The sequence below is a fragment of the Triturus cristatus genome, chromosome 2_1 (genome assembly GCF_964204655.1).
Source record: "Triturus cristatus chromosome 2_1, aTriCri1.1, whole genome shotgun sequence".
Classification (NCBI taxonomy): domain Eukaryota; kingdom Metazoa; phylum Chordata; class Amphibia; order Caudata; family Salamandridae; genus Triturus; species Triturus cristatus.
The window spans coordinates 1,013,702,860-1,013,727,957 of record NC_140581.1 but is presented as its reverse complement, the minus strand read 5'-3'; the positions used below and the strand labels follow the sequence as shown (position 1 = coordinate 1,013,727,957).

General features: G+C 44.5%; 1 protein-coding gene across 6 annotated transcripts in view; it reads left to right on the top strand.

The window, feature by feature from the left end:
• Positions 1–25,098, top strand: part of RIGI (RNA sensor RIG-I) — a 506,425-nt gene that overhangs the window by 275,924 nt on the left and 205,403 nt on the right. The gene's annotated exons all lie outside the window — the stretch shown is intronic.

The following is a 25,098-nucleotide window of genomic DNA, read 5'->3' as shown; positions in this document are numbered from 1 at the left end:
CGGCAAGTTCAGAAGAGACCATATCCCGGCCTGACGCACTGACCAGACGCTGTCATCCCTGCTCACAGAGAATCCAGCTTCCAGTGTTCGGACTCCCTTCGCTGGGTGTTAGAGTTTGAGACCCGGATAGAGATTCCCACCTCGCTCATTCTAAAGGTATGGAGCCGACTAGAACCTAGAGGGACTCTTGGCATACTAAACTTAGTATATACCATACTATAGAAAACAGCACCTACTTTTACCTTGCACTACACTTAGGTTAGGTACACCGGGATAGGACTATTCTAGAAGCATCAGACGAGTATTCACTTTTTAGCCTGTGTTATTTATGTATGTATATATGAATATATGTCATAGCTAAAAGACAATGCTACTGCAGTATTATTTCTTCTTACTGCTTACGCTGTGCGTATTATATCTTGTTTACTGTCTAATGATTGTAACAGCTCATATCTCTTACACGAGAAACAAGACTGTTCAATAAACCCTTTTATTGAAACGCTTGTCTATCTATTTCTGTGTAACTCTGGAGAAACTAAGCTTGACTGAGTGAAACTGTTATCTATTGTTTCCACGATTCTGAGACGCGTTCCGATTCTAAGGGAAACAAAGTTGTCATGTTTATGCGGTTGTCAGAAACTAATCCCTTCTTGTTCATTTGAGAAGTTTCTAGTGACCTCTGAGTAAGCTGGCACACACACAAGTAATTAAGTTTAATGTACTCGATAGGAGCATACTGACCTTAGTCCTATGCAAAAACTATAGTGTACATTATTCCAATGCACAGAGCCTATAAGGGAAATAGGAACTACACTACACAATTTTGCCCTCAGAATTTAAGAAAATATAAATAGGGAGCCTCCTTGCTAGCAAATCTCTTTCCCAAGTTATTGGCTCCCAGGTCTTTAGATAGAGATGTATTTAGACTTCCAAACAAATGGAAATACTTCAACAGTTGTAAGATTAAAGTTTTATAACGTTCTCTCCAAATAAAGTTAACTTAAGTACTATCTCTCCTAATATTCCAGCTTCCACAATAACAAAGCCCAATAGAATGATTTAGAGAAAAATGGCATCCTTTCAATGTGCAACATACAATATGCAGGGAAATATACAAAGGAGCAAAATCAGTTTCTGCTCTTCATCACACCCACTTGAAGACCCAAGGGAGCAACAGATGTACTTGCATTGTATATATTCATTAACATTGGGAGGTAGATTCTACCTACAATGATTTCGCAGGGCTTCAAAATAATGCTATAGCCACCTTTTACATGTAATTCTGATTGGTCTTTTGATGGTTACTTTTACAGATATAGCAGTATTTACATTTATTGTTACCCTGTTGGCAATGTCACTTTAAATGTGAGTTTTGTATCCTTTTGCCTCAACCCTATTACGTGGAAATACCTAAGGCTCTCTAAGGACCACTTATATGTGGCCTTAGTGGACTTAAGAGTGCCATTTGACCTTGTCCCTAGGCAACATTAGTGGTCCAACCTTGCGTCAATGGGAGTCAACCCTGCATTATTAGGAATACGTTTAGACTTCATGAGGAAAACTTTGCCCAAGTGAGATGGGGGTGAGGGGAAGAGCTCACAGATCGCATACTTGTTGAGCATGGGGGGGGCGTCAAGGCTGTGTGCTAGCTCCTACCCTGTTTTCCCCTTACATAATTGATGTTATAAAACATCTTACTGCCTGCACCCATATCCTAATCTGTTACTAGTGGGACTATCTACAGTTTGCCACACAGCCAAATACCCACCTTGCCTTTGTTGTGAGTTCCAGGTATCTTTCTGTCACTCATTTGTGATAAGCAGTGGCACCTAGAGTTCATTGCTCCTATTCTTTAAAAACATTATAAAGTAAAAAATAAATATAAATTAATTGTAACTATTTAATTTTAACAATGAATGTATAAAATAAAATGTTACAGGACATTAACCCATCAAAAAAGTGTAGTAAATAATTATTTATTAAATATACTAGTTTTATTTATAAGTATTCGTTTTAAAGCAGCAGATTGTTGAAAAACAACACCATACGAACACTTTATTTTATTTACTAATTACTAAATGTTATTCCATACATTTAAATTATTTGAATTAAAAAGAAAAAGTTTACTCTACTTTTTAAACATAGTTTACTAGTAAATTTTAAAACAATTACATATTTATTTATTTAGCATTAGTTGCTACAGGGTGTTATGATATGACCCTCACTCCATTGGTTTCAATGGGAGTGGGTTGCACTATCAGTGGTTGACCATGTGTGGTGCTTAACTTACTCCGAGGCTGAGCTGGTGTACATTTACACCTGTTTGACACCTTATAGTGGTGGTAACCTTGGAAGTGTAGTTACTCTTACTCTTTTGTGTTTGTGTGTGTTTGTATTAAGATTTAGTTTCCTAAATCCCTCCTTAACTCTTCCTAAACCTGTCCCATTCAGTAATAAGTATTTCCCATTTTCCAGCCACTCCCTCTTGCCTTTCCTACATTTACTATGAAAATGTATAACCACATGTGCGGCCATAGGCTTGTGAATAGTCTTTTGCAGTACACGAGTAGTACTATTGTAGTACTACTTTACATACTACAATAAGCAGTTTGTGAAAATTTATCTATTATTTGAACTTCTGTGTGAGGCTAATCCATCTTTTCCAATGTCAACTCAAAGTGTGCCTATGTTAAAAAATATCTAATGACCTTGAACTGGATGTGTGTGCCAGGTGTGGACACAAGGGCCTATGTTGTTCTTACACAACACTGCTGGAAATGTATATATGGCAGGATTGTCTAGAGAAAGCTGAGTACTCTGTTCACATTAGCAACAACATTTGGGGCTCCTTTGTCGATAGACCCGTCCTGACACATATTCCACAATAAAACATGTGCTGAACTATAAAGTCCCTTGGTCGGCATTGATAACGGTGGCAGCAGGAGCATGCTTGCAGCACAGGCACTGTGTAGGAGTGGATGTCAAATATGGAAAAAAAATATATATTCTGTGTAAGGTATGCTGAAAGTCCAACAACTCTTATAAAATATTCTTCCCAGATGATGTCTGCTGTATTCCTACTTGATTAACAATATTATTGTCATACCTGGTCCTTCAGCCTTTCCTAATGATCTTCCTTTTGCATGCTCCACTGGCCTACTCTGTTCGGACCTTCTGATAGGTGTTTGCTTCAGAGATCCTTAGGCTCCTCCTTGTGTTCTTGGAGTTGAATCTCCTGTAGAGGAGAAGGGGCTGTGCATCAGAATACTGAGCACAAAATTTGATTGTGTACAAAATATTGTAGCCAAAATATCGGTTACTATTCTTAACTCCACATCTATGTAACTTGAGACATTGTCGGGGTACATATATGTGGAACTAAGAATAGGAAATCTGTTCTTAGCTATATATACTCTTATCTTTATTATATTTTTATAGTGGATATCCTCCTTATGTTGTTTTTTTACCACAATATTTAAGACTTGACATTCTGGTACTATACGCAAGATGGATTTCCATTCCTCTAACAAGACTTTTCTGTCTTTTGAATTTTATATAGTCTGGCATTTTATGCTGACTGTTTGGTTGGACATTATTTGTTTTTCTTTCTTGTAAGTCCCAGGCCTGGAAGAGGGATGCAGTTTTCAATCATATTTCAGTTGCATTTCAGCCAAGGGGCATGTTCACTTCATATCTTTAGAAGTTCAATGAGCTTTGTGCCATCCCCTCGGTTCTTTCTGGATGACTAGGGGCCACATGTATTACGGTACATTTCGGACTGCAAAAATGCTTTAACTTATGTATGAAATACAAAGTGTGATTTGGTAACACGTTACCGAATCGCAATTTGTGTTTGCGATTCAGTATTTGGAAAGGGCGTGTTAGGGCGTCCTTTTCAAATCCTGAATCTGAATGGGATGTATGAATGTTTTGAGACTGAATTACGGTTGCAAAACATTCGTATTTTACCGACTCCTTGAAGGAGGTGGTAACCAATTCACAACTGGGAAGGAGTCCCCAGGGGACCTTAGAGAATGGAAAAAAAATATTTTTAAGAGCAGGCTATGGGCCGTAGTTTAATTTTTTATTCTTTTTAAATGCATCCTTTAAGGAAAACGGGCTGCATAGAAAAAAAAGAGTGCTTTATTTAAACGCAATCATAACCATGGTGGTCTGCTTACCTCAGCAGGCCGCCGTCCCGGTGATGGCGTAGATTCCAAAGGATCGAAAAATGTGAGCTACCTAATTAATATGCACGAGGAAGGCCTAATTGCTAATCACTAATGAAACTCAAAAGAGTTTCATACAGTAGGACTAGTGATTACCTAATTGCGTTTCTTAGAAAATACTACTTGAAATAATGATACATGTGGCCCTATGTACCTTGTTCAATGACGCTTTCAACTTGAAAGCTTGTCTAAAAAGGCACTCACATGTGTCGAATAATTCACATGATCATTACAATACAAAAGCTAGTTGATAGTTATCAAAACAACTTTGTCCACTAGGAATCATGATTCTGTAGACCTTCATTTATCGTGCCATTTTTAGATACAGCTTCCACATCAAACAATCTTACTTCAAGGCAAAGAAAGTGGATGGCCTCCATTGAAATTATTGTTCCGCCCCAAAAAAATATGTTGTTTCTAGCCTGGCTAGGCAGTCAGTTGTCTTCCCTTCAGACTCTACAGGTGCCTTGCTCTTCTGAGTCTTGCCCTGAGTTGCTGCTTCTGCACAGGGCTGGAAGTGTTGGGTCGAAAACGCTCATCAGTATGTCCCTCCGCAGGTCCTTTCTTCATGCCATACTTGCAAAAAATAGGCAAGTCTACTGGATAGACTGCGTTTTAGCATAAAGGAGAGTACTTTTCTGCAAGTCAATTGCCATTTCCAAACAAAGGCAGACTTGTTGCTATCTTATGGTCATAGTTCTGTGCCCTGTCTCCAACTTTTTCAGGTCCCAGCACCAGTGTTTCCAGACAGTCTACAAATACACTTAATCTTGCTTTAATGTTCACTGAAAACGCTCAACGCAAATGCACTATGTTGAGATGGCCGTAGAACGAACTCCGTTGATGGAAGCAATCACTATGACATTTCTCTTTAGGCGGTAAGAATAGAAGTAAGAGAGAGAGTATCTTCAAGGATTCCTTGCCCTAGCGATGCTCTTCTCTGGCAGGAAAGCTACTTAATATTTATTTATGAGCAGTTTGTTTATAGCCCAAGCAAGGCCCAATGATTGGGAAAGTGTCTTACATAAGAGCACTTTGGTGCAAACAGTAGAAAATATAACCAGATTTAATATATAATATTATAACTTACAAATACAATATATAATAAATCTTTTCAAGAGATGACTATAAAGCTAGCATTAGTAGTAGACAGTGACATCAAATTATTAACTGATATAGTACCCCAGATTTTCAGTGGTGACACAGAGGTTTAAGAGTTGAAAGTAGCATTGAAGTAGTAAGGTTTGCGGCTCTTTATTTTTAAAGGAATCATATGATGGAACTGTTGTAATGTCCAGAGGAAGTTCCAAATTCTTGGTGCATTTCTTATGAGCCGGGTAGGTCCACCCATGTTTCAATTAGGGCAGGAAAGTTACGTGGCTATAATAGAAGAAGCAGTGAGTTCAGCCTCAGGTAATCATGTGATATCTATGTTTGAATGTCTTCATGGACTTTGGCTATAAATTCAGCATCTTTATGGAGGAGGGTTTTCAGACATAGCTCAGTGTCATCTGTGTACAAAATGTTAGAGCAGCATAGAGTAGAGGTTTGCAGCTTCATGTACTGGCTGAAAAAGGTAGGAGACAGAATAAAGTCTTTGGGACCCCTCAGGGTTGAAGAGGAAATTAGCCATTTTGTCTTTTTATGTTCTAGTTTTCTAAATATGATGAGAACCAGCTAAGGATTGGACTTTTCAACCGCGGGCTCTCTTCGAGAATTTTCAGTAGAGTGGAATGGATTCAACAGGCAGCTGCTAGGTCACGGCGGACCTATTCCTATTCATTGCACTCAATGAAAATATCAAAGTTTTCTATTTCAGAGAAAACATTATCAATTCAAGGTTCTTCCCTTCGTGATTACCCAGGCATCAAGAGTATTCTCAAAATGTCTAGCAGTGGTAGCAGCACATATATGCAGACAATACATTCATGTCTTTCCATACTTAAATGACTGGTTAATAAAATAAACAGTCTCAGCCTTTACAAACACAATACTCAACAAACCCTAACCTTATTACATCAACTAGGGTTTACCATCAACCTACAAAAGTCACATCTACAACCAGCCACCATACAATCGTACCTAGGGGACATGCTCAACACTCATTCAGCATTGGCATACCCAAATGCAGACAGAATACACAACATTGTAACACTAATTCAACAGTGTCCAAAGAGGGAGTCAAATCCCAGCCAGAACATTTCTGTGACTTCTGGGAATGATGGCATCTTCTATTTCAATAGTCCCACATGCCAGACTACACAAGAGACCTCTACAAGAATGTCTGTCACGTCAATGGACTCGGTCACTAGGTCAACTTCACAATCTAGTGTTGGTAGACAGCCATACACATCACTCTCTGCAATAGTGGAATTCACAAAATCTGTCCAAAGGGCAGCTGTTTCAAGACTCAGTTCCACAAATAAATCTGACAGCAGATGCTTCCCTAATGGGCTGGGGTGCACATCTCTAAGCCCTCACAATTCAGGTAGTATGGGATTCCAGACAGAAGGATCTCCATATCTATCACCTAGAGCTGCAAGCTGTTCACCTAGCAGTGAAAGCCTTCCTTCCTCACGTAAAACAGAAAGTTGCCCTCATTCGAACAGTCAATATGACAACTATGTATTACATGCAAAAATGTGTGGGGGCGCACTTTCTCCAAATATCCCAGTTAGCACATAAAATATGGAGATTAGCGATACATTACAATATTCACCTTCTAGCAGAACATGTCCCTAGAACAAGCAGTCAGATTGTGGACTTTCTAAGCAGGACACATCAACACAAGTCAGTGAATGGGAATTACACCCCACGGTTCCTTGTACCGTACTATCAGACATGGGGGTTCCCACTAATAGATCAATTTGCAACAAAAGAAAATACAAAATACCCATGCTTCGCAAGCAGGTATCCACACCAACAGTCCAAAGGCAATGCTCAATGGATCTGGGATATTTGCATACCCTTTTCCACCTCTCCCACTACTTCCATTTGTACTCGGACAAGCATCTCTTACCCTGATACTAATAGCTCCAACTTGGGCTCGCCAACCATGGTTTTCAACACTGTTAGAGCGATATCTAGTTCCACATGAGAAGCTTCACCTCAACCCGGACCGCCTCACACAATCTCAAGGAGATCCATGTTGCGATTTGGCCCCTGAAGTCTAAGAATTTGGTTACTTGAATTTATCTCAAGAAAGTATGAACATTCTTAAAGAAGCTTGCTAACCTACTACAAGACAATGTTATGCTGCTAAATGGAAAAATGTGTTATATTCTGTCACAAACAAAAGATGAACCCTCTTTATGCAAAAGTACAAACAATAATTACTTACTTATTGCATCTTCAGACTACAGGGTTAGCATATATTTCTATATGATTACACATTGCTGCTATTGTGGCCTATCTGCAAAATAGACAGCACTTATCATTATTCAAGATCCCAGTTATCAAAGCCTTTATGGAGGGACTTAAAAGTGTTGTTCCTCCTACACTTCCACATGCACCAGCATAAAACGTAAACATTGTATTAACAAAATTAATGGGTAGTCCTTTTAAACCACTCCACTTTTGTCTATTGCAATACTTACCATGGAAACTTGCATTTTTAATCGCTATTACTTATCTTATGTGTGTCAATGAAATACTGGCACTAACCCTTGAGAAACCTTTCTTACAACTAGATAGAGACAGAGTAGTACTTAGAACAAATCTTAAGTTCCTACCAAAAGTTGTCTCCAATTTTCATATTGATCAATCCATTGACTTACCTGTTTAGTTCCGCAACCCGACTCTGTTGCAGAAAGGGCATTGCACACTTAAGGTGTCAGAAGGGCTCTAATGTATTATATTGACAGACCTAAACCATTTAGAAAAATGAACCAATTGTTTATTGCCTACGCACCTCCTCGTATGGGAAAGGCAATTTCTAAATCAGACATTTCAAGATGGATAGTTAAATATATCCAAACGTGTTATACAAAACCTAAAAGGCTTTTAACCCTTACTCTAAACCTCACTCCACTAGGAAAATAGGAGATTCAATGGCCTTTTCAGGGAACATTCCTATTGCTAATATTTGCAAAGCAGCAACATGGTCTAATCTACACACTTTCACAAAACATTATTGTTCAGATGTCTTTGTACTACAGCAAGCCAATGTGGGTCAAGCAGTACTGAGAACTCTTTTTCAAACAACTGCAACCCCCAAAGGTTAACCACTGCCTGGGAAGAGAGAGTGCTTTACAGTATCTACAGCACACATGCCTCGAACAGATTATGTTACTTACCCTGTAAGCATCTGCTCTTGGCATGTAGTGCTGTAGATTCACATGCACCAACCCTCCTCCCCAAAAACCTTGTGTAGGTTGCAGTTCATACACTTTATATACTTATATCATACTGCTGCATGGACATATCATTGCGCACATATATAGCATACTTACATTCTTGCCTACCCAAGGCAAAATAATGTGAAGATGGCGTTGATGACCATGCACAGTATTACCAAGAGGAGAAATCACACACTCTCTTGACTCGAACGAAAACAACTTCCAATCATCCGAGCCCAATGCTAGATGGCGGACTTATGCAAAGCATGTGAATCTACAGCACTACATGCGCAGAACAGATGCTTACAGGGTAAGTAACATAATCCTTCTTTTTTGTGTGCGTTTTATATAGTGCGAACTAGACCCGAGACATCGGGTATCAGAGCACTTTACATAGCACCAGTTTCGTTACAGAAGGACACATTCATTTTTGTTAGGCACATGAGATTAAGTGATTTGCCCAGAATCACAGGATGTTGAGTGTCGTTGCAGGGACTCGAACCCGGTTCCCCAGCTTCGAGGTCGACTGCTATAGCCGTAAGGCTACATCCTCTCCCCTCACCCCATTAGTCTGAGATCTATACCAGATGTGTTCCAAACAATTATTTATATGTGTATATATATGTGTGTGCATATATATATATATATATATATATATATATATATGTATATTCACTGAAAAAACCATAGGTTTCAGGGACGTTATAGTTAGAAATTAGCATTTAAAAAACCTTAGCAATTCACTGAAAAAACCATAGGTTTCAGGGACATTATAGTTACTTGGACATTTGACTCATAAAACCAGAGAAATTCGCCCGTTATAGTTAGTTGAGCCAACTATAACTCGCGCGCCCGCAATGCACTGGTGATGACGTCCCTCAAACCTATGGTTTTTTCAGTGAATTTCATAGGTTTTTTAAATGCTAATTTCTAACTATAATGTCCCTGAAACCTATGTTTTTTCTGTGAATTTCAATTGTTTTTTAAACGAGAATTTCTAATTATAATGTGCCTCAATCCTATGTTTTTTTCAGTGAATTTCTAAGGTTTGTTAAATGCTAATTTCTAACTATAACATCCCTGTTAAGTCCCCTTGAATCCTGAAGGTCCCTGGTGGCCAAGTAGCCCACCAGGTACCTCCAGTGAGCGCCACAGAGCTGCGTTGCAGAGAGGTGTTTCTAGGACATGCCCCTTTTTACACCATGCTGCAAACGCAGCTTCTGGCGCACTGCTGCTTGGAGGATGAAGACCACTTGTGTCGTGAGGTCCTCAGGACACAAGAGGACCTCATCGCCCCACCAGCAGTGCACCAGAAGCCGCGTTTGCAGAGTGGTGTAAAAAGGGGTGTGGCCTCGGACCATTTTTCTGCAACGCAGCTCTGTGGCGCATACTGGAGGTACCAGGTGGGCTAGTTGGCCCCCAGGGACCCCAGGATTCAAGGGGACTTAATTTCCCAACTTACAACGTGCCACGGGCGCGTTTGCAGAGTGGTACAGTGAGGGGGCGGGGCCTCCGGTGAGATGCCGGTTTTCTTTTTTTTATTTATTTTTTAGAAGGAGTCTGTGTGGCCTCCCCTTCTTTTACTAGTTTTTTGGGCCCTGGAGACCCCATCCCCCAGGGCCTGTCCCCTTTTTAAAAAAAATTTTTAAAAGCGGGAAGGGGGCCGCGTGGCCCCTCTGCCGAGGCCAATTTCAGCCCCGGGGACCCATCCCCCGGGGCATGGACTTTCCTTTTTTTTTCACAGGAGAGGGGCCCATGTGGCCCCCCTCCTGGGCCACTTCTGGCCCCGGGGACCCCATCCACCAGGGCCTAACCACTCCGTTGGGGACCGTGGGGGGAGCCCCAATGCCTCCACGGTCCCTGCCAGCTCCCCACCTCCTGCGGGAGCCGGCATTGCTTTTCCACGAGGAGAGCTGCTGACATGCAGCTCCCCTTGTGGAAAAGCAATCCTGCGTTTCTTCATTGAAGCAAGAGCAGGGTTCCCTGCTTTCGCTTCAATGAAGCAATGCAGAGTTTGCTATGGCAGGGCGGGAGCCGCACGGCTCCCGCCATGCCATAGCAAACAGCAGTGTCCCTGGGGTGGGCACCCCCGGACACTGCGGGAGCCAGCTCTGGGGGGTGGCGGTCCCCAGGGCCATCGAGGGCTCCAGGTGGGGGGCCGCACAGCCCCCTTCCCAACATTTAAAACCCTGGGGAGGTGGTGGTCCCCGGGGCACGGGACCCCGCAACTGAATTCAGAGTGCCCTGGGGCAATGTGGGAGGCCTCGGGCCCCCCCCCCAATCATTATTTATTACAGCCTTGAGAAGGTGGTGGTCCCCGGGGTGGCCCACGAGGCCCCCCACCCTTATTTAATGAAGCCCCAGGGAGGTGGCGGTCCCTGGGGGCAGCGTGGGTGGGTGAGACCCCCCACGCATTCTTTTTTTTAAAAGCCCCGGGGAGGTGGCGGACCCCGGGGCTGCGGGGGCGTGTGCCCCCGCACATAATCAGCATAGCCATGGCTAAGTGGCGGTCCCAGGGGCTGCGGGAGCCCAGTATTATTTTTTGACAATGACCCAGGAGCTGGCCCACCCGGGGGCCTCATTAAAATGAAGCGTGGGAGCCCACGCTTCATTTTTAAAAAACATTTCGGCGAGATTAGTGACCCCAACGCGAATTTCGCCAAAATTATACAAAAAAATGCTTTTTTGGCCTTGTGGGACCCCCTAAGCAGGCCTAGGGGGTCAGGGGGTTTCTACCTTGCCCCCTTTTCTTCTTTTTTACCCTCTTTTTCACTGTTTTCTTGTGACTCGGTTCTACTGAGTCACAAGATGGCTGCCAACACTTCCTGGTTTGGAGTGTTGGCAGCCAATCAGAGTGAAGCTGGTGCTCGGAAGGGTTCGCAAACCCACCGCGCCCACAGATATCGAAACTTTTTCTTTTTCTAATTTCTCAGGAACTACTGAACGGATTTACACCATTTTAAAACCAGCATTGGCTTAGCCAATAGGTCTCGCTTTTGGGACCTTGTAAGTATTTAGTTATGCAGCACAATATCCTTGGTGCAACAACATCAACTGTTGCATGGCTAAACACTTATAAAGTCCTAAAGGCGAGACCTATTGGCTATGCCAATGCTTGTTGCTACATTTTTAGTAACTTTTGGACCGTTTGAGCCAAAAATAAAATGTCTTTTTTGTTAAAATCGGAAGATTATGTGGCAGATGATGGATTATGTGGCAAATGCGGCAAATCTATAATTATACAAAAATCTGTTCCTCGAATATGAATTTACCTTGAAAAAGAGAAATCGGTATTCCTGAGGGATGGCGCAGGTCAGTTTCTTTATAAGGAGTAATCAAAAAGAAAAGTTGGACACGCAGTTGCATTGAGGACATATGTAACACACGCCAGGGTAGACTTAACGCGGTTCCTGTTTATTTTGCACTGCAGGTTTGACTCTGCATTAAGAGAAAGTGTCACACAACACAAACCAATGTCTAAGGGGCGGGTGGAACACATAACATACGGTGTTTTGGAGGCAAGGTGGCTCAAATTTAAGTACGGGCATTAAAAGGAGAATGCAGGTGTGCTGGTTTCACGGTCCGGTCTTTGTACAAGGGGGGAGGAGGAATACATGCCAGTAGATATACTCAGGACAGGTTCCAACTGCGTGAAGGTCAGGTTACGAAATTTGGCATTTTGCATGCATATGGCTGCCCCAAGATCATGTGGCAAAAACTGCCGCAATTCCAAAGAAAGTAGTAATACAAAGTGACTGGCAGTACAGCGGGGATTACTTCTTCCTACAAGGTTCGGGAGTCTCCACATTCTGTGCTGGGACCAGCACCCCTTCAGCGCTGGTCACAAGACTATCATCCGGGACGTAAAAGAAACAGCGCTCATTGCGTAAGCAGCACAGCCATAGAGAGAAAGGGGCGGCTAGAGAGGTTTACGAAAGCGGAAAGAGTGAGCAGCGCGGTTAGAGTTAGAGACTGGCCGACATCCGAGATGTAGACGCAAAAAGAGGACTTGATCGAAAGATCGGGAAAAATAGATGACCGCATTGGATGCAGATTTGTAAATATTTACTGTACGAATTATTCTAAACTAACCATTGCGATCCCGATTGTAGGTGTGAGAACGACAATGGCTGTGTAGGAAGCACGACGTTATCTTTTACCAAGACGTGCGGCCGCCACCAGGAGTTGTGTGTGCACGCGCGCAAAAAGGAAATAAAAAAAACCACGCAGGCTGGTGAGTGATGTGCGCGCATTATGACGAGAGAGGAAAGCCATATGGTGCCTCTGCTCGTCATTGTGCGCGTAACCACATGCTCTAGGCCAGCCAGCTTTTGGTAGGACTTTTAAAAGCCCATTTACTAAATGTCTCGCAGTGCAGCGCATTCGCTGGCTCAGGCGAGACCTAAAAAGTGCTCTTTCTGAACCAAGGGCCACCTTTTTTGCCAAATTTGGTGTAATTACATTCAGCAGTTCAGGCTGTAGCTTTGTCTAAACACATTTTGGGACCCCTCTTTTTTCTCAGCTCCCGCTTGATGAATCACCCGGACACATTTAAGACCGGAGCGGACTGGAGCACCCGACTAGTTTTGAAAATTTCGCGAAGATTCCTCAACCGACACCAAAGTTATTGGGAAAAGAAAAAACGCTTTTTGAATAGAAACAAGGTCGTAACTATAACTACCTACTGGCGACCGCCAGTAGGTAAAATAAATATATATATGCGACAACTGAACGAAAAGGAGTGCTACATGCCAATACAAAGAAAGGACTACTTGGAATGTATCAATGTGTACCATGATTTATTACAGCTTTGGAAAAACAATGGTTTATTGAATCAAGATGAATATTTATTTTTGTACTGTGAAACACCTACAATACCGACGTTTTATCACCTTCCAAAGGTACACAAAGACCTGACTAATTCCCCAGGCAGACCAATCGTGGCATTCATCAACAGCCTTATAGAAAATACATACATCGATTCCTTCTTGGCACCTTTGGTCAGGGATCTGGCCTCATATATCAGGGACACCCAGGACTGGGATTACAGCTACTAAATGGTTTCTAAACAAAAGATCATTGAAATTTTTGAAAACACAATGAAATGCTTTTGCACGTGCTTTTGCACGTGATCACTTTCTGCCTTACTAATAACATCTTCACATTTTCAGGACAATTGTACCGCCAACTGCATGGGACCGCCATGGGCACGTGCTTCGGCCCCAGCTACACAAATCTTTTCGTGGGCTGGTGGGAGAAGCACGTGGCCTGGCGGGAACCCTATGATCATTGGATTGACAAAATAATTTTGTGTACCAGATACATAGACGACCTCTTTGTAGTCTGGCGTAGAAACCGCTCCTCGGCTGAGGAGTTTGTGGCTTCTCTAAACAACAATGAACTAAACCTAAGGTTTACATGTGAAATTAGTAATACATCAGTCACCTATTTAGACCTTGAGGTCTATATTTATAAAAACACACTATCAACCAGGTTGTTTAAAAAGCCTACGGCGGGCAATACTGTTTTGCACGCCGGAAGTCACCACCCAAGAAGTGTCATCAGAAATATACCTTTTGGTGAACTTCTGCACCTGAAACGAAACTGCTCCAATAATCAAGACTTTGAACAGGTCAAGAATCAGGCCAATAAGAGATTTAAGGATAGAGGGTATACCAAGTCTGACCTCATCCTAGCTGAATCGAAAATCAGAAAAATCAATAGAAAAGATCTTCTTGTAACGAAGGAATCGACAAGACCAGCATGTAACGGCCCTGTGAGGATGATTACCAGCTATAATGAGAAATCAAGTCAGATTGTGCAGATCTTTAAAAAGAACTGGCACATCTTACAAACTGACAACATCCTCAGAAATAATCTACCCTCTTGTCCACAGGTCACATACAAGCGCAGTTTGTCAGTGGGGGACTATTTAATTCATAGTCACTATGACCCTGTCCCTAGAGTGAAAAACCGAATAGGCATCTCAGGTTTCTTCCCCTGCAAACGCTGCAAGGCCTGCAAGTTTAGTGAAAAAGTTACAACTTTCCAAGGCAGACCAGGTGATCCTAGACCCATCCGTAAGATCAAACAGTTACTTAACTGTAACTCGGACTACACAGTCTATTGCTTAACCTGTCCATGCCCCAAACGTTATATTGGGAGCACCATTCACCCTACTAAAAAACGTATCCTTGAGCACATGTGTGCAATTGCAAACAAGAACCCCACTTATCCGGTTGCTCGTCATTTTGAACAATTCCACCAGAGCAACCGTGATTTGTTAAAATTCCACTGTATTGATCGAGTGGATAAAATAGAAAGAGGGGGAGATAGGGTGCGGAGGCTACGGATTTTGGAATCGACATACATAATCGATCTCCAAACCAAGGCCCCAGTAGGGTTAAACAACGATGAGGAGCTTTGGGTTAATTTATAATGACACGCTTAAACAACTGAGAATGATAAATTATGCATGTAAAGATAACATTATATTACTAGCGTGTCATCTAGCGCCACAATCCCTCTCATAAGCTGTTCTAAAGCCCATTCAGGGCTAAATAAACTATAGGGGGGGCTACTCACCAACGATACAAATTAACGTCAAAAAGGATATGAGTCTGTTAAAAGATTTTATATAATTCATATCAGCTGAAAATGTGTGCCTTGATACATGTGTATATATATATATGTGTACATATTGTATATATTTTCATATATGAAATTTACAAACATGATGCCCCCCTACTTGTTTGTTCACGTATTTAATGAGTGAATTGTATAACATTGTTTTTAAACTTGCACCATTGCACTTTATTATAACACAGGGACAGCACCAATTGTAAATAGGACACTTTAAGATGGCCGACATAAATTTGTCAACAATGAAGCTTAAGTCCGTCTTTAATTTTTACTATGGCTCATGTGATGCATACAAACTTTAAATGCTTCCATGTTAGCACCAAAAAACTGACATCGATAAAGCCAGTAGGCGAAACGCGTCTGTCAGTGCAGGGGGGTCTGCACAAATAAAGCACTTTGCTTTGAATTTCTTTGCGTGTGCTTTCCTTTGTGACGTTATGGCGTACCTGGTTTTTTATATATATATATATATATATATCAGGATTATTCCAAGAAAGGCCCCCTCACTTCCAGGGTGTAGAAGAAAAGCAGCACAGCAGGTTGTAAGAAGTCCTTTTTCTTTTTCTTTTTTAATCCACCGATGCAACAAGCGGTCTATACTAGATGTGTTCCAAACAATTATATATATATATATATATATATATATATATATATATATATATATATATATATATATATATATATATATGAACAAACACCAGAGTTCCCACTGTTATCACCTCCAATTCAAAAGGCAAAAAATCGGGACACGGACTCCAAGGTAGGTGCGTGGTTTTCTTCTTTTATTTTTTAAGCAAATAGACGCTTCGGCATGGCGGCATATATATATATATATATATATATATATATATATATATAACAAGTTGTTTTTGTTCCAAGAAGTTTTCTTCCAATCACGAGGCTGTCTCCAATTCTGGTATGTGCATGTGATCATATATACCACCCTGGGGGTATTGCAATTGGTAAATTGTCTCAATTCCCACAGAATTTTGTAGCCCAACGCTATCATTTGTGCGGTCATAATCAGGTGACAGATACTATATCTTCCACATGGGTAGTGGCCCACAACTTTAGGGAGTTTCCCTGGTGTTTTTCTCCTCCCTATAGTTTGTTTGAGTGATCGTGTGTGGACTAGAGAGTCCTTTAGATTACTGCCTCTTTTGTGTGCGAACATTGGTTTGGGTAGGTTAAGTGGCTTGCTGTTCAAAATCCTCAATTTCTGTTGATTATTTTGCTCGTCTGATCATGTCAATATTGAATGTGGTATCACAGAACAAGCGCTCCTCTGTCTTTTTCTTTGGAATGTGATCTAAGAGAGCATCCCTGTCATTGTTCCGGGCTCTTGTATTGTATTGTATTGTATAAACTTTTGTATAGCGCAGCTATCACCCAACGGGTATCCTGGCGCATGGAGACCACGATGACGTGTAACAACAGACCACTGATCAGGAATGTTGCTTCCTGTTCCTGGCAAATAGCCAGGTCTTAAGGTTCTTCCTGAAGTTCAGCAGAGAATCAGCTTGTCTAAGGTATTGGGGGATCTCATTCCAGAGACGTGCTGCTGCCGTACCAAAAGCCCTACCTCCCATCCTTGCCAGCTTTACTCTAGCGATGGACACCAGGCTTTGACTAGTGGACCGGAGGAGTCTTTTGGGCTCGTACCAGGAGAATCGCTCTCGTATGGGTAGCGGACCTATATTGTGTAGTGCTCTGTAGACCATACACAGAGACTTGAAGATAATTCTGTCTTTGATGGGCAGGCAATGTAGGTCCCTCAGTGCCAGAGTCGCGGAGGAGCCACGCTGTCTCTTAAGAGCCAATTTAGCTGCCATAGACTAGACTCTTTGTAACCTCTGCAGGATCTATTGAGGAGCACCCAAATACAAGGAGTTGCAATAGTCCAGTCTACTCAGAATTATGCTTCGGACCACTAAGGGTCTAGCCTCGCTTGGTAGTAGAGGAAGAATTTGCCGAAGAGCTCTCATCAGGGCAAAGCAGATGGCGATTGTTTTATTGGCCTGGGTTTGCATCCGAAGATCCTCATCCACCATGGACCCCCAGGTTACGAACCGTTTTTGCTGCCACTATGGGGTCATCCTCTGGCCTAAACCTGAATTTGCCCATTAAGTGTTTAGACATTTTCGCTGCAGAACAATACAACAGCTCTGTTTTCCCGGCGTTGAGCTGTAAGGAGTTGGCCTTCAGCCAGTCTGAAACCCGCCCCATACATGCCTGAAAGGAGCTCATAGGCAATGCATGCTTTCCTTCGATGGAGAATAACAGTTGGATATCATCGGCATAATTGACCACGTCGATCCCATAAGATTTTATAATAGGGATCAGGGGGCCTAAGTAGACATTGAAAAGAATCGGGCTGATTGCCGAGCCCTGGGGTACTCCATAGCAGACCGGGGACCAGGGGGAAGCAAATGGCGTCATAGTAACCTCCTGCTGTCGATTTGACAAATAAGATTGTAGCCATTTCAGGGCACAGCCTTTAACCCCCAGTCTCTCCAATCTCGCTACCAATACCGCATAGCTAACCGTGTCGAATGCGGCCGACATATCCAGTAACACCAACACCGAAGAGTTCCCGCTGTCGGCTCGCATTCGAAGTTTATCCAACACAGTTGTCAAAGCGGTTTCCATCCCGTGCCCAGGCCGAAATCCAAACTGGTCCCTGTCCAAGAGATGGTTTTCTTCCAGGTAGCATGACAGGGACTTACTAACCATCTTTTCCAGAATCTTAATATGCAACGGCAAGAGGGATATGGGGCGAAAATTGGCTGGCATTGTTGGATTTAAGGACGGCTTCTTCAGCAAAGGGGTAACTGTCGCCTGCTTCCAGCACTCTGGCACTACTCCTTCATTCAGGGATTGGCAGCATATTTGCCGCAGCCCCGGAAATAAATCAGGGCCATACTCCTTCCAGATCTTATGAGGAAGAGGGTCAAGGGACGATATCTCCTGGGCTATACTATTAAAGAGATCTTCAGTGAGGGGTTGAAAGTATTCAAGAGATGTATCAGTTCTAGCTTCCTCATCAGTCAACAGGGTTTCAATGGTACCCTGGTCAAACCCTCCCACAATTTTAGCAACCTTGTCAACCTTGTTTTTGTGATGTATGAACTCTGTTAGCCATGCACCCAGGATTACAGAGGTCCCTCATGATATTAAAGAGGGCCTTTGTGCCATTGGGTGCCTGTAGGATGGAGTTAGCATAGAATTGTGACTTAGCCCCCCTAATGGCCTGCTTGTATTGAGCTTGTGCCGATTTTGAAGCTTTTTTATCTGTTTCTGAGTAAGATCTGCACCACCTTCTCTCGGCCTATCGGCGAGCCGAGCTTAACAATCTCAGCTCCTCGCTAAACCAAGGGGCCGAGGGTGTTCTCCTAACCTTAAGCTTTTTCCTGGGAATACATCCATCAAGGATATTGTTGACGAAATTACTATATCTATTATAGTTCTCCTCTACTGACTCATCCGGATTAAACAGAGTCTGTTGAGGGAAGAGAGAAACTGGGAACCTCTTTTGAAAGTTTCGTCCAGTCTCTCCCCCACCGGAAGGTAGTTTGGTCTTTCCTAACCAGTGTAGCTCTAGGTATAGTTATCCTAAAGTGTATCAGAAAGTGATCGGTCCAGCTTAACAGTAATATATTAAGCACCTCTGACTCAGACTGTTTAGCAAAGACTAGAGCGAGCATATGCCCTCCCTGGTGGGTTGGCTCTTGAATAAGCTGGTGTAGGCCAAGATTCTCACAGGTTTGGCTCAGGGCTTGCAGATGGTTCCCCAGGCTCCCAGTATCCCAGAGATTGAAATCTCCTAGAAGTAACAGTCTGGAGTGTGTCAGTGCTAAGGCGGCAATGGTATCAAGTAACGCCTGGTGTTGGGGATCTAAACCCGGAGGTCTATAACATACTAGGCCTGTCAGCACTCTCCCTTTAGGCTCCTGCAGAGTAAAGCCCAAAAGTTCATATCCAGCTAACTCATTTATCTGTAACGGGGCACAGTCCCATTTCTCTTTAAAAATGATCCCTACCCCCCCCCCCCCCCTCTCTCCCCGTTAACCGTGGTTTATGAAGGATTTTATAGCCTGCTGGACACGCAAATCCAATCTCCACTAAGGAGTCTGGGTTAACCCAAGTTTCTGTGATAAATAGAAAATCGAGGTCCAAATCTTCCAGCAGGTTAGTAATCTCCTGATAATGCTTTATCAGGGACCTGCTGTTAATCAGGTCACATGTCAAAGCACACTGGTAATCCCCTCGCCCCCCCTTACTGATGTTAAGCAATGAGTCCCTGGAGTAGCAAATCCTACCTGTGCAAATTTGGGCAGCGTTGCTAGCGCTAGGCGCGGCCGGTGCGCGGATGGGCGCAGACAGGCTTGCCTCTGGCACGCTCCCAGCACGCCGTTGGCGCGCCTGCTGCGCGCGCACGCTGCGCGCTTGCATTCCCCCCACTTAAATAGAGCCAGCCACTAGAGCGCTAACCAAGATGGTGCTCGGTGGATGGCACTGGCTTAATGGAGTCTCGTGGTCGTCTCTCTAATAGCGATGTGATGTTCCAGTATTTTATAGTGCAAGTGAGTGGGCAGTACACAATTTAACAATATTAAAATTATTTTCGCAACAATTAAAACAAAGTGCCCGCAATGTCAAGGCCGAGCGCAGCGCTTGTACCTACCCTCGCGTCAGCGAAGGGCGCGGTGCAGCGATGCGACAATATACCTAAACCAGGTGCAGTTTCCTAAATCAATTAACAATGCGTTCTGAGGTCTGCGTTGAACTCGCTAAGCGTCTCCTTCAATAGCCAGGCGCGCTTGCATTCCCCCCACTTAAATAGAGCCAGCCACTAGAGCGCTAACCAAGATGGCGCTCGGTGGATGGCACTGGCTTAATGAAGTCTCGTGGTCGTCTCGCTAATAGCGATGTGATGTTCCAGTATTTTATAGTGCAAGTGAGTGGGCAGTACACAATTTAACAATATTAAAATTATTTTCGCAACAATTACAACAAAGTGCCAGCAATGTCAAGGCCGAGCGCAGCGCTTGTACCTACCCTCGCGTCAGCGAAGGGCGCGGTGCAGCGATGCGACAATATACCTAAACCAGGTGCAGTTTCCTAATTCAATGAACAATACGTTCTGAGGTCTGCGTTGAACTCGCTAAGCGTCTCCTTCAATTGTTTGAGTGATCGTGTGTGGACTAGAGAGTCCCTTAGATTACTGCCTCTTTTGTGTGCGAACATTGATTTGGGTAGGTTAAGTGGCCTGCTGTTCAAAATCCTCCATTTCTGTGGATTATTTTGCTGGTCTGATCATGTCAATATTGAATGTGGTATCACAGAATAGGCGCTCCTCTGTCTTTTTCTTTGGAATGTGATCTAAGAGAGCATCCCTGTCATTGTTCCGGGCTCTCTTCATGGCTTTATGGACTACTTTGTCTGGATATTTCCTGGCCTTCAACTTGGCAGCCAAGCTTGCTGCTTTAGTCTTGTAGACCTGAACTTCAGAGCAGTTCTACCTAATTCTTAAAAATCTGCAGAAAGGGAGATTCTTCCTCAAGGGATGGGATGAAAGCTGTCATTCCCTCATTCCGATCTGAAGCCACCAAGCTCTCCTGCGGCATGCCCCAAGGATCATCCCTCAGTCCAACCCTCTTCAACATCTACATGGCACCGCTCGCCAACATCGTCCGCTCACACAACCTCAGCATCATCTCCTACGCCGATGACACACAGCTGATCCTCTCATTCACCAAGGACCACGCCACCGCCAAGACCAACTTCCACGAAGGAATGAAGGCTGTCGCCGACTGGATGAAGAACAGTCGCTTGAAACTTAACTCAGACAAGACAGAGGTCCTCATCCTCACCAGCACCCCCTCCTCCTGGGATGACTCCTGGTGGCTGGCTGCTCTGGGAACCGCACCGCAGCCTACCGACCACGCACGCAACCTGGGGTTCATCCTGGACTCATCGCTCTCAATGTCCCAGCAAGTCAACGCCATCTCCGCCTCCTGCTTCAACACCCTCTGCCTGATTCGCAAGATCTACAGATGGATCCCCACCGAAACCAGAAGGACGGTCACCCAGGCCCTCGTCACCAGCAGACTGGACTACGGCAACGCCCTCTTTGCAGGAACCACGGCCAAACTCCAGAAAAGACTACAACACATACAGAAGCCCTCCGCACGCCTCATCTTCGACATCTGCCGCCACACTCACATCACAGCCCACCTGAGAAACCTGCACTGGCTCCCAGTCAACAAGAGGATCACCTTCAAGCTCCTCACCCACGCTCACAAAGCACTCCACAATGCCGGCCCAGCATACCTCAACAAACGACTCACCTTCTACACCCCGAACCGCCAGCTTCGCTCCGCTGACCTCACCCTCGCCAACGTTCCACGCTTCCACAGGACAACCACCGGTGACAAATCTTTCTCCTACCTCGCCGCCAAGACATGGAACACCCTCCCCACCCATCTGCGACAGACCCAGGACCTGCTGACCTTCAGGAGACTTCTCAAGACCTGGCTGTTCGAGCAATAGCTGCACCCCTCCCCCTCCCTCAGCGTTTTGAGACCCTCACGGGTGATTAGTGCGCTCTACAAATGAGTGATTGGTTAAAAAGATTGGGCACTGTACAGAAGTCGTTTTTTAGCTGACGGTCGCATTGGTGGCCTCGGCGGGGCACAACCTTGGTCCTGATCATGGAAAAATTAGTATGTTCATGGGCAGTGAGTGTGATTTTGTGTATGGTGAGGTGTTTGAGTGGAAAGGGCGAGAGGTTTTGTTATTGTTGATATTGAGTATTATACAGATGGGGATTATGTCAGCGCTACAACAATGTACAGTGGGAGTGGAGGGTGTTTGGTTGGTGGGTTATGTGGGGATGCACACCAGTTTAATGCAGTGTCTACCCAGGGGGTTGGGGGTTTCATTTGTTTTAAGGGGGTGTTTTGTATGGACAGCGGCGGCAGGCACGCTAGATGCGCAAAAAGAAGAGACTTTGGGGATAGCTGTTGTCATGGGACACTATAAGACTATAACATGGAACGTGAGGGGGCTAAATTCATTTACAAAACGCTATAGGGTGCAGACATATCTGGGACGGCTGGGTGTGCATTTGGCTATACTACAAGAGACTCACCTACTGGACACGGAAATACAGAAGCTGCATAAAAAATGGAGAGGGCAATTGTTTGTATCTACCTTCTCCTATGCGAGGGGGGTGGCCATCTGGATAACTCCACAGGTCCCGTTTAAGTTGCGCAGATACAAAGCAGACGTAGTGGGTAGTTTTGTAATAGTACATGGAGACATGGATGGTATGGAGGTGTGTTTGGTGAACATTTACGCTCCAAACTTGGATGATGCAGAATTTTTGGGGGAACTGGAGGACAGGTTGATGTCATTCATTGGAATTCCCGTGAAATGGGCAGGTGATGTCAACTGTGTCTTAGGTGGGGCACTGGATAGGCATCCCCCCAGGCACCACACGAAACCACATATGACGGAAGCTTCGAGCAAGGTGATGAATAGGCTGCAGTGTGTAGATATATGGCGTGATACACACCCTGGAGACTATCAGTACACATGTTACATCCCAGCCTGCGTGGTGTATAGCAGACTAGATAGGTTCCTGATATCACATGAGCTGTGTGATGATGTAGGTGATCTTAAATTATTGAACCGTTTCATATCGGATTACGCCCTGGTGCTGCTGAAGTGGGGACCTGAGAGGTTTAGACTGAGAGTTCCAATATGGAGGCTACAAGCACAGACACTGAAAGATCGCATTTTTAGAGAGGAACTCGGGAGAACTGTGACTGATTACTTTAGTGAGAACTGGTCTACACCAATTCCAGGAGCATCGAATGGGACACCTTTAAAGTGGTCGCTAGGAGGGATTGCTTGGCTAAAGTGGGAGGCACAAGGAAAAGGTTAGAGGTGGAACTAGGCGAAGGGGAAGACACACTGACCCGGTTACAACATGGAGCGCATGCGACTGACCATTCCTCTGAGGCCCTCTTACAGGCACAGCGCACGGTGGGGGAGACTTGGGACAGGCTGGACTATATGACCCGCGGGGAATTTCTGCAGTTATTGCATAGGGAAGGGGATAGATCAGGTAGACTGCTTGCGTGGTTGTTAAAACGTGAATGCCCCTCCCCCCCCCACTGATTCTTACGTTACGGCGCCCTGAGGGAGGTTCTGTGAACACACAGGCCGTGGTTAACACGATTCTATTAGATCACCTAGTGACCACGTACAGCGAAAATACAGGAGACGATGACCCAGATGGATGTGTTTTTCTCCAGGGGTCCCGCATCCGAGGCTCTCGGATGACCAGCGGAAGGATTTAGAAGCGTTATTGTTGGAAGACCTTCAGGAGACCCTGAGAGCGATAGCTAGGTGCAAAGCGCTCGGCTCAGATGGGCTCTCTGTTGAATTTTATCAGGCATATGCCGATATTATTCTTCCACAACTTCTGGATACCCTGCGGGAGGCCAAACAGGTGTGAGCTCTACCCCAAGCCATGCGTGAGGTGCAGATCGTCATGCTCCCCAAGCCTGACAGAGACCCTGAGGACCCTGCTGCGTACAGACCCTTGTCCATGTTGGGTGTGGACGTGAAGTTATTAGCCAAAGTCTTGGCCCTTAGGCTATGGAAGGTAGTGAACTCTCTGGTCCATGAGGACCAATGTGGGTTTATGCCCGGAGGGCAACGCACATGAATTTACGCAGACTGTTGCATGCCCACCACTCGGTTGCAGACATGGACCCCAGGGCGGCGGTAGTCACCCTGGATATCGAAGAAGCCTTCGATACTCTTAGATGGGGCTACCTCTGGGAAGTACTACGGAGAATGGGGTTTGGAGATGAGTATATAGCCGGGGTTAAGCTCTTGTACCAGGTACCGATGGCCAGGGTTCGGTCTGGGAGACATGTGTCGGAGGCCATTAAGATCGGATGGGGCACAATGGAGGCATGTTTGTTGTCTCTGTTGCTGTTTGCCCTGGCCATGGAGCCTCTGGCAATACACTTGCGTAGAGACATGGAGTCATGGGGTGTGAACGTGGATGGCCGCACGCATGTTGTTTCCCTGTATGCAGACAATGCTCTCCTCTATATATGTGAGCCGGAAAGAGCAATTCCTATCGTTCGGGAAATATTACATCTATTTGGAACTTCCTCGGGCCTCCGTATCAATAGTCAGAAAAACATCCTGTTGCCACTCGCGGCTCTGGCACGGGGGGAATCTCATGATCTCCCATCAATTGGCATGGATTGGAAGGGCGATCGCTTCCGGTATCTTGGACTGCAGATTGCTCATAGTCCAGAGGCCCAATATGACCTGAATATGGGATGGGTCTTGGATGGCCTAAAGGCATCAATAGCGTTCTGGATTAGGTTTCCTCTGTCGGTTATGGGGAGAGTAGCGTAAGCAAAAAGGGTGTTGTTGCCCTGTTGTCTCTATGTGCTCCAGAACTCCGTTTGCAAAATCCCGAAGTTGGCATTTGATACGCTGAACAGCCTCCTGATATCCTTGGTCTGGGCTGGAAAGTGGAGCAAAGCCAAATTGGATATACTAAAACTTGACATGGATGGGGGTGGCCTAGGGTTGCCGGACCTACGACTATACTATATGGCGGGCTTGCTGCAATATGCTGCTCAGTGGTGCATGGGAGAACGCACAGTTGAGACGGATTTACTGGGGAGCTGGAATGTGGGAATGCAACTGCAGAAATATCTGATAGGCTCGAGGGTTCCGAAAATGTGCCCGCATATAGATCGCCAGGTTACTGAGGTCTGGAAGCAGGCAGTGACTTGGGTGGTTAGAAAAGCACCATATGCTAGTGCACTACCGCTGCAATGGTTACAGGG